Source organism: Molossus molossus, unplaced genomic scaffold, assembly GCF_014108415.1.
Source record: "Molossus molossus isolate mMolMol1 unplaced genomic scaffold, mMolMol1.p scaffold_m16_p_17, whole genome shotgun sequence".
NCBI lineage: Eukaryota > Metazoa > Chordata > Mammalia > Chiroptera > Molossidae > Molossus > Molossus molossus.
In genome coordinates, this window is record NW_023425352.1 from 54,068,927 (window position 1) to 54,080,338 (window position 11,412).

An 11,412-nucleotide genomic window follows, 5' to 3' on the forward strand; every position below is an offset into this window, starting at 1 on the left:
GCTGAAAGTTGGGGCAGATCTCCGAGAACTCAGGATCGGTCGCCTGCCGGCATTGCTCTCTATTTGGCTTTAATTTGGCTCTGGTGGTCTTTCGGTTCTCTTGTGCCACAACAATATTCAGAGGTGAAAAATTATCTTGATGGACTCATTGGTGTACTTAGCTGAGAAAAGAAATCACCGAAATCAATCTACAGAGAGAGAGAAAAAAAGTGAAAAACAAGTGGAACAGAACATCCAAAAACTGTGGGATAATAATCGAATGATCCTACATATATGTAGTTGTAATCCCAGAAGAAGAGAGAGAAAATGGGGCTTTAGAAATATTTACAAGAGGCTTCAGCAGCTATGGCTCTCAACATGCCCTTGGCCAAACTGGCCCCAGAGAGTCCTAAAGGCATCCAGGCCATGCTGCTGGGGCTACCTGGGGTAGGCGAGGGTACCCAGGCACCTAAATTGGCCAAAAACTTTTGTGTCTACTATCTGGCCACTGGGAACATGCTGAAGACCATGGTGGCTCCAGGCTCAGAGCTGGAAAAAAGCTGAAGGCAACTCTGCCAGAAAACTGGTGAGTGATGAAATGGTAGTGGAGCTCATTGAGAAGAATCTGGATACCCCTCTATGCAAAAATGGTGTTCTTCTAGATGGCTTCCCTCGCACTGTAAGGCAGGCACAAATGCTTGACAATTTCATGGAGAAAAGAGAAACTTGATTCAGAGATTGAGTTCCATATCCCAGACTCTCTGCTGATCCAAGAATCAAAGGAAGGCTGATTTACCCCGTGAGTGGCTGTTCCTACCATGAGTTCAACACCCCCTCCAAAAAAGGCCATGAAAGATGACATCATTGGGGAACTCTTGGTCCACTGATCAGTTGATAATGAGAAGGTCTTGAAAATCTACCTGGAGGCCTACAGTTCTTCGACATCAGGAATTGTTTGGTTAGGGGCTCAGAAAGTGGAGATGGTAGCCTAAATTGATCCAAATAAAGTGGAGACCAATACTTTTATTTCATGTCTGAGGGGGAACATACTCTCTGGATAAAAACAAGAAAATAAATAACCCTAAGATCTTCAGGTAGCCATTTTCCTACCATGATAGAAGCCAACTTGAGGACAAAGCCAACACATGAAATAGGTCAGAGCTGAGAGAAACTGAGTAAAACCTTAATTCAATGGTATCTGAGTCCTTACCGATGTTTTAACTATGCAATCTAATAAATTCCATTATTATTTAAGCAAATTAAACTTGAGTTTTCTCAACTCTCAATTGCAAGTAACCACATCTTAATTGATGTAGTTACCCTAATGTTAGTATATTGAGTCATTTTAGAGGGGACCCCAACTCAGCTCTCAACTGTTCTCTTGTTTTAAAACAAATTTCTAATTCCCAAAAGAGATGTATTTGTTTTCAAAAGTAAAACAATGATGTCAGAAGAATATTACTTCTTACCAAGCAACTGTTATAATAAGGAAGCCTATTTTAGTTATTCATTTATTCATTCAAATATTTATTGAACACCTACAATATGCCAGGCATTGTACCAGGCATTGGAAATATATTGATGAATAAGGCACAGTTATTTATTAATTTTGGTTGTGAACAATTTAGGAATAGAATGACAGCTATATCAGATTCCATTTACTCCTTTTTCATTTTCTGGTATCTTTCCTTAGCAATGTATCACTCTTTGAAATATTAATAGCTTGAGTTCTAAATATTAAATATTTTCAAGTGCTGTAGTTTTCAGGGGAATGTCCAACAGTTATTCTGTAAAGCGTAGGAAATGTTTACAATTCTTAAAAATATTTTACTAAAAACATTAAGTTATATTTCAGAAGAAGTTTCTGTTTATAAACAAATAGCATTTGACTTGGCTGTTTGAAAGATTTGTAGAGCTTGGCCAATCCATGCATTCTTCCACCCAAATGCAGTTGGCAAGAGCTCAAACAAATCAGGCGAGAATGCCAGAAATCTCAACTTGATTTGGTGAAGCTTGCAAGACTCAAGAGTTTAGGACCTGGAATTTATTCAGTCACTGAGATACAGTATTTGGTCAGAAGAGAAATTTTTGGTCTGGAAGGAGCTCTGGTAGAATCAGTGAGCCCAGGTTCTTTTAGTCCACCATTAATAATAAAGCAGGGTAGCCCAGAAGGTGTGGCTCAGTGGTTGAGCATCAACCCATGCACCAAGAGGTTGCCAGTTCGATTCCCGGTCGGGGCACATGCCGAAGTTGTGGGCCCAGTCCCCAGTGCGGGGCATGCAGGAGACAGCCAGTCGATGTTCTCTCTCATCAATGTTTCTAGCTCTCTCTCCCTCTTCCTTCCTCTCTATAAATCAATAAAGAAAAAAAAAATTTTTTTAAATAATAAAGCAGGGTAACCCTAAGTGAATTGATTTAATTAATTAATTATAATCCTCACTGGAGGATATTTTTCTATTTAACTTCAGATAGAGTGGTGGGGCGGGGAGAGAGAGAGAAATATCGATGTGTGAGGGACACATTACGTGCCCCTGGCTGGAATTGAACCCTCAATTCATTGGTCCACAGGCTGGCACTCTAACCACTGAGCAAACCTAGCCGGGGCTGATTTAATTTTTATCCTGAAATGTTCTTCTTCTACCAAATAGCAAAAAAAAGTCATTTTGAGAATCAATTGACATAGTTACTTTGAAAGTTCTTGGAAAAGTATGAAGTACTATATTTATATAACTTATCTCATTGGATGCTGTAGAGTTGTATGAGGTTTCATTTTGTTGTGTTTTGTTTTAAAGATTTTTTTATTGATTTTTGTAGGGAGAGGGAGAGAGGCAGAAAAACATCAATGCAAGAACAAAACATCAATCAGCTGCCTCCTGGGGATGGAGCTATCCTCCCTGGGCATGTACCCTGACCAGGAATTGAACTGGCAACCTTTTGGTGCATGGGCTGACGCTCTACTAACTGAGCCACACCAGCCAGGGCTTTTTGTTGGTTTTTAATTATAGAACCAAAGTTGATGAATTTTACACCTATTTCAATGACTTTGGAGAAAGTTATAAAATGGACTGATTAGTCTTAATTTTAATGGATACAAGGGGTAAAGAGAAGGACACTTAGTTATAGTGTCTATAATTAATCTATAGTTAATGTTAGCTCTAAGTCAATCCTGAAGTTAAAGAACACTGCTTCATATCATTTACCAATTTAAGAAATACTTTTCTTTTAATCCTCACTTGAGGATATGCTTTTTATTGATTTTTTAGAGACAGTAAGGGAGAGGAGGAGAGAGAGGAAGAGAGAGAAGAATTAATGTGAGAAAGAAACATTGATTGCTTCCCATGCACCCAACTGGGGATCAAACCCGAAACCTGGTTATGTGCCCTGACTGGGAATGGAACCCACAACCTTTTGGTGTACAGGACAACACTCCAACCAGCTGAGCTACCTTGGCCAGGGCAGGAATACTTTTAATAGAGTTACTGTGCTAGTTTGGTTGCACTAACAGTCCCAATTCTCCCCTCCTTCCTGTGTCCACTCCTTTGTAGTAAAAATAAAATTTACCTTACCCAAAATGAGGTCTGGCTTTTCCCTTCAGTTTCTGGGAGGTAATCTCATGACTGATGGGTATGTTTTTATTTGCTTGGAAACCTTGAGTCACACTGGATGGTCTAACAATGTGATTTAGGGTGGGAGTTGGCCACACCCAATTGTCTTTGAGTTAGAGAAAGACCAACAGCCCTGGACAGTTTGGCTCAGCGGTTAGAGCGTCAGCCTTCGGTCCAGAGAAAGACCAACAGTGTGATTTAGGGTGGGGGCTTTTGGTGACAGAACCTCAGCACAAACTCTGGACACCAATGCTTGGGTGAGTGTACTTGGTTGGCAACACTCTGTATGTGTTGTCACACACTGATGCTGGGAAAGTAATGCATCCTGACTATGGGGAAAGAACAATGGAAGCTCCACATTTAATACTTTCCTAGACTCCCCGTGTCTGATTTTATTTTATTTTATTATTATTATTATTATTATTTTTATTTTTTTTAAAGAGAATGGAAGGGAGGGAGAGAGAGAAAAACATGTATGTGAGAGAGACACATTGATTGGCACAGCCCTGGTGCCCTTGATGGGGAATCAAACCCACGACTCTTCGGTTAGAGGGCTGATACTCTATCCGCTGAGCCATCCTTATCTAATTTTAATCTGTACCCTTTCCCTGTAATAAGCCATCTCCATGAGTTAGTAGCTTTCAGTGAGTTCCATAGATCCTTCTATTGAGAGTGGTTTGGAGAACCCCTTGAACTTGCAGTTAGTATCAGAAGTGAGGGCGATCTCTTGTGGAGACTGTTCCCTCTAACTCTGTAGTCGGCCTAAACCCCTCACAACACCCTCCCATTTTAACTCTGGGCCTGACTGTAAAATAGGGTTTGTGATGTAAGCAGACTCACACATTCCACCTGTGCTTTTGCCCTCTGCCATCATCATGAAAAGAATGTGCTCATGCTAGCTTACTAGCAAATGAGAGACACATGGCACAGAGCCAACTCACCCCCATGGTCCTAGCCAAGACCATTTTTTACTATCCAGCGGTATAAATGAGCCTGATCACGATCGGCAGAATCACTTAGCCTGGCACTCCAGCCAGGTATGTGAGTAATAAAGCCTCTATGCCTCTGTGATTCTGTGATTGTTTATAAAGAATTACTGTGATAATAAATAACAGATAACAACTACTTCCTAAGCTTCCACTGTACTGTAGCAATAAAGAGAATATGGATCATGTAAATCAGGGGGAAAATCTCCAAATTCTTTTTATCCAACATTGAAAATTTAATGATCATAATGTTTTTTATAATGCCAACATTATAAAATATTAGAGATTTAGGAATATTTCCAACTGAGGTCTAGAGAAATAAAATAATCACCAGATTAGGTAACACAAAAAAATTACATTTGTTTTGGGAATATAAACCACACACAGTGTATACTTTGTCTAATACTCAGAACCCCTCTGGATATTGGGGTAAATATGAAACTTATACCAGACACTGGAGAAGTAAAAACTTAGTAGTAGTTACAATCCATTATTGAAAGCCTTTTGCCAGACCTTTTAACTGGTAATGAAAGTAACGATTTTATATATTTTTCTTTTTTATCTTCTGCCGAATTGCTAGTGACTACAATGAAATATCCACAGAAAATTGTATTTTTTTAAAATGGGGGAGAGGAAAAGCAGAGTTCAATTAACAGGAAACAGAAACAGTACTCAGTCTAGTGACTTATTTTACTAACAAAATCACGTATTCAAATTAATTTTGACCTTGGTATACCCTAATTACTCTGTTTCATCTTGTCTTCCAGGTGTGTATGGCCTTTCATCTTGGTTCCATTCACAGCTGTGTTAATCATTACTCCATGTTTGAGTAGATGGAGGAGAAGGAAACCTATTGTCCTACATTCTTGAAGAAGAGCATAAGGACCTCCTGATACCACTGGCTATGCAGGGCTCTTTGTGGCTTATTATTTAAGGGGCTCTCATGTAAACTCCTTGCCACCCCTGTCTACTGAGATCTATTTCTTGTCCCACATGAAGTGAGACAATATTCCACTATAAGTCTGGTTACAGAATTGAACTTGTAATTTTTCTCCAAGTTTGCTCAGGTATACCCTACATCCCCACACCTGTAATTGGTCAAATAGAGAGTAAATAGGCTGTTGTCTCACCTATTTGTGTGTGCACAAACACCATACATACATGTGCATGCATAATTAATTTTTATGGCAGAAACAGTGTTATTCACCATTGTATCTCCAATTCTAGCATGATGCTTGCTACATGATAGGCTTACAGTAAGTATCTGTTCAATGAATTAATAAACACATATCTTTAAGTACATTGTTACTTTCATAACCTAGACTGTGATCCAAAGACTTAAGGCTCAATCCGTGCCCTTAACAGAGTGTACAGTATTAATTTATTACATAATTAATACATGCCATTGCTTTGAACTTAAGCATATGTGAGAAAAGACTATTTTACCTCATAAGCTAAAAAAGTCATCAGGAATAACTCTGGCCAGTGTAGCTCAGTTGGTTGGAACATCATCCCGTGCACTGAAGGGTTGCAGGTTTGATTCCCGGTCAGGGCACATACCTGGATGGGGTACCTATGGCAACCAATCAATGCTTTTTTTCTCTCTCTCTCCCTCTCCCTTCCTCTCTTTCTAAAATCAATAAAAACATATTTTACAAAAAACTATGAGGATTATAGTTCTCTATACATTTGTTGCATTTACTAACCATGCATTATAATTGTTTAACACAGCTAATGATTTGGTTAAATATTTTAACAGCTTTATTGAGCTATAATTCAAATAATGTATTGCTTACTTAAAGTGTGCAATTCAATATTCATTATTAGGTTCACAGAATTGTGCAATCATCACCACAAACAATTTTACAACATTTTCATTGCTTAAAAAAGAAAAGAACCCAGCCCTGGCCGGTTTGCCTCAGCTGTTAGAGCATCGGCCTGCGGTCCAGAGAGACCCAGGTTCAGTTCCTGCTAAGGGCATGTACTTCGGTTGCAGTTTGTCCCTGGCCCTGGTTGGGTCGTGCGGGTGGTGACCACTCGATGTGTCCCTTCACGTGGATGTTTCTCTCTCTCTCCCTCCCTCCCAACTCTATCTGAACAAAAAATGGAAAAATGTCCTCGGGTGAGGATAAAAAAAAAAAAAGAAAGAAAGAAAAGAACCCTATTAACAATCACTCTTCATTCTCCCCAACATTTCCCCTACTCCCATCCCTAGGCAACTTCTAAATCTACTTTCTGTGTCTACAGATTTTCCAACTCTGAACATTTTATATAAATGCAATATGTGATCTTTTGTGAATGTATTATTTCACTTCACATAATGTTTTCATGCTTCATCCATGTTGTAGCATATATCAGTACTTCAATCCATTTGTTTGTTTGTTTGTTTCATCTTTTTTAATCCTCACTTGAGGATATTTTTCCATTTATCTTCAGATAGAGTGGGAAGGAGGAAAAGGTGTGGGGGGGGGGAGAGAGACAGAGAGAAAGAGAGAGAGAGAGAGAGAGAGAGAGAGAGAGAGAAAGAAAGAGAGAGAAACATTGATGTGAGAGAGACACATCAATTGGATGCCTCCCACACGACCCCAACCGGGGCTGGGGACCAAACTGCAACCGAGGTACCTGCCCTTGACCGGAATCGAACCCGAGACTCTTCAATCCACAGGCTGACAGTCTAACTGCTGAGCCAAATTGGCCAGGGCAGTACTTCAATCCTTTATATTGCTGAATAAAGTATCATTGTATGCATATACCACATTTTTTTCATTCATTAGATGATGGACATTCTAATTGTTTCTACATTTTAGCTATTTTGAATGATGCTGCTATGGAACTTTGTGTACAGGTTTTTATGTGGACATATGTTTTCAATTCGCTTGGATATATATCCAGGAGTGAAATTGATGGGTCATTTAGTGACTTTATTTAACTTTTTGAAGAACTGCCAAACTGTTTTCCAAAGCAGCTGCACAATTTACAATCCCACAAACAGTGTATGAGGACTCCATTTTCTTCCCTTCCTCACCACTCCTTGTCATTATCCGCCTTTTTGATGTGGCCATCCTAGTGGATATGAAGTGGTATCTCTGTGATTTTTATTTGCATTTTGATGGCTAGTGAACCATCTACTAGTACTTATTGGTCATTTTTCTATCTCCTTTGGAGAAATATCTATGCAGAGTCTTTGTTCATTTTAAAATTCAGTTATTTACCTTTTTATTACTGAGTTGTAAGTGTTCTTTATACATTCTAAGTATGAGTCCCTTATCAAATGAAGATAGGCAATACTTTTTCCCATTCTGTGGGTTTTTTTCAAGTTCTTGATGGTATTGTTTGTAGCACAAAAGTTTTTTAATTTTGATGAAGTCCCATTTTTTTTTCTTTTGTTAATTTGTGCAAAAATGGTAGCTAGGATGATCTTGACAAGAAAGCATTGACTCTGTAGATCAATTTGGGGAATATTGCTCTCTTAACAAAATTAAGTCTTTCAATCTATGAACATGAGATTACTTCTATCATTCCAATATTTTCACATATCTATGTCAGCTTCCTTGCCCCACATACCCATTCAGAGATATAACCCAGGTCTATAGAACATTATGGTATTCAAAGATATAGCCTCTGTTTTCTTATCAGTCAAGTGCAAATAATAATACATATCTCATAGGATGAAAGGATTAATGATAAATATACAGAACACTTTGCATAGTGCCTAGAACAGTAAATGTTCAGTTAGCCTTAGCTATTTATCTGAGTCTGTTTGGGCTGCAATAACAAAATACCACAGACTGGGTGGCTTATAAAAAACAAAAACTTGCCCTGGCCGGTTTGGCTAAGCGGTTAGAGCGTCGGCCTTCGGTCCAGAGAGACCCCGAGTTCAGTTCCCGCTAAGGGCACGTACCTTGGTTGCGGTTTGTCCCCAGTCCTGGTTGGTCATGCAGGTGGCAGCCACTCAATGTGTCCCTTTCACGTCGATATTTCTCTCTCTCTTCCTCTCTCTCCCTCCCACTCTACCTGAACAAAAAATGGAAAAATGTCCTTGGGTAAGGATAAAAAACACACACACAAAAAAAAAACCCGAAAACTTATTTCTCACAATTCAGGGTGCCACCATGGTCAGATCCTGGTGAAGGCCCTCTCCCAGGTCTGCAGACTCCTCCCTGTATCCTCATACGGTGAAAGGGCCAAGGGAGCTGCCTCAGGCCTCTTTAATAAGAGACAAACCAAAGAACTTATATGCATATATGCATAACCAATGGACACAGACAATAGTGCCGTGAAGGCAGGGTTGGGGGCGGGAGCGAGAAGAAGGAGGTCAATGGGGGTAAAAAAGGAGGGAAATCTGTAATACTTTCAACAATAAAGATAAATTTTTAAAAATCAGGACATTAATCACATTCACTAGAGCTCCGCCCACCTGACCTAATCACCCCCAAATGCATTACCTCCTAGTAGTATCACCTTGGACACTGGGATGTCAACATATAAATTTGGGGGTATGCAAATATTCAGACTATAGCACAATTTTGGGGGGGGGGGGTTAATCCTCACCCAAGGATATTTGCTCCATTAATTTTAAAATTTTATTTATTCTAAATTGTATTAACTTATTTTTGTCTCCATTGATTTTTTTTAGACAGAGTGGAAGGGAAGGAGGGGGAGAGAGAAAGCAAGAGAGAAACATCGATGTGAGAGAGACGCATGGATTGGTGCCTCCCGTTAGTGCCCCGGCCAGGGGCTGGAAATAGAACCTGCAACAGATTGGTACACAGGCCAATGCTCCAACCACAGAGCCACACTGGCCAGGGTCATAGCATTATTTTTATTACATAGCACTTAATACTTAGTTGCTCAAAAATAGTTATTTTGACCTTTTAAAACAATAATTGTTTTAATAATAATTAGAGCCCTGGCCAGTTTGGCTCAGCAGTAGAACGTCAGTCTACAGACCAATGAGTCGCAGGTTCAATTCCGGTCAAAGGCACGTCCTCAGTTGTGGTTCGTCCCCGGCTCTGGTAGGAGTCATGTGGGAGGCAACCAGTTGATGTGTCCCTCTCACGTCACTGTTTCTCTCTCTTTCCTTTCTCTCCCTCTCTCTCCCTCCCACTCTATCTGAAGAGAAATAGAAAAATATCCTCGAGTGAGGACTAAAAAAAGAAAAAGAAAAATTATTAGAGCCCTAACTTTCCTTAAGTATGCATCCCCATCCATCTCTTTGAAATTCTTTGACTTTATATTTTGTTTCCCCCAATTTTTTCCCCACCTTCCTTAAGGATTGTCAAAAGCATGCTTCTGCCACACCCCCAGAATCCTCCTAGAGTTGCACTCTGATAAAAAGCATGGGTGCTGCCCTGGCCAGTTTGGCTCAGCGGTTAGAGCGTCGGCCTGCAGTCCAGAGAGACCCGGGTTCGGTTCCCGCTAAGGGCATGTACCTCGGTTGCAGTTTGTCCCCTGCCCTGGTTGGGTCATGCGGGTGGTGACCACTCGATGTGTCCCTTTCACGTCGATGTTTCTTTCTCTCTCTCTCCCTCCCACTCTATCTGAACAAAATATCAAAAAATGTCCTCGGGGTGCTAATGGAAAGGTCCCAAAGAAATAGCTGGTCAACTAATCAGAGCTATTACTTTTCATTCCCATGTAACATAGGTACATTTTCTTTCTTTCTTTCTTTCTTTCTTTCTTTCTTTCTTTCTTTCTTTCTTTCTTTCTTTCTTTCTTTCTTTCTTTCTTTCCTTCCTTCCTTCCTTCCTTCCTTCCTTCCTTCCTTCCTTCCTTCCTTCCCTCCCTCCCTCCCTCCCTCCTTCCTTCCTTCCTTTATTGATTTCAGAGAGAGGAAGTGAGAGGGAGAGAGAGATAGAAACAAAGATGAGAGAAAACATTGATTGGCCACCTCCTGCATGCCCCACACTGGGGATTTGGCCCATAACCTGGGCATGTACTCTGACCAGGAATCGAACTGTCACCTTCTTGGTGCATGGGTCAATGCTCAATCACTGAGCCACACCAGCCAGACACATAGGTACATCCTAACAGTCTAATCTGCACACTGAGAGTGTTTCTTTTTTTTTCTTTTATTGTTATTTTTAAAATTTATTTTTGTTACAGATATCCCCCTCCTCCCGCAGACACCCTCCTCCCTATCCCACCTCTGACCAAGCATTGTTGTCTATGTCCATTGGTTACGCATACATGAATATAAATTCTCTGATTTATATTAGCCCTCCCCTGGCCCTCTCCTCTGAGATTATGAGGTTTGTCAGTCTGAATCATAGAAAGTGTTTATTATTTAAAAAAAAAAATTTTTGTTTGTTTTTTTATTGATTTTTTTAGAGAGAGAGGAAGGCAGAGAGAGATAGAAACATTGATGTGAGAGAGAAAAATCGGTTGACTGCCTCCTGCACGTCCCTTACTAGGATTGAGCCCGCAACCCAGGCATGTGCCCTGACTGGGAATGAAACCCGGACCACTCAGTCCATGGGATGACACGCAATCCACTGAGCCACACCAGCTGGGCCGAGAGGGTGTTTCTTTTCAAATGTAAATTAAGTCCAGCCGGTGTGGATCAGTGGTTGAGTGTCGACCCGTGCACCAAGAGATTGCCGGTTCAATTCCTGGTCAGGACACACACCCAGGTTGTGGGCCTGATCCCCAGTTGGGGGCATGCAAGAGGTGGCCAATCGATGTTCTCTCTCATCAATGTTTCTATCTCTCTCTCCCTCTCACTTTCTCTCTCTCTCAAATCAATGAAGAAAAAGAAAAAAATTTTTAATATAAATTAAATCACTTCACTTGCCTGTAACATCCCCTCCTTCTCACAATAAAAAAAGCATTACAATGGCTCC

General features: G+C 40.4%; 1 pseudogene; it reads left to right on the top strand.

Annotated features, from left to right (window-relative positions):
• Positions 1–345: 345 nt before the first annotated feature.
• Positions 346–838, top strand: LOC118632536 (annotated as a pseudogene).
• Positions 839–11,412: the final 10,574 nt, after the last annotated feature.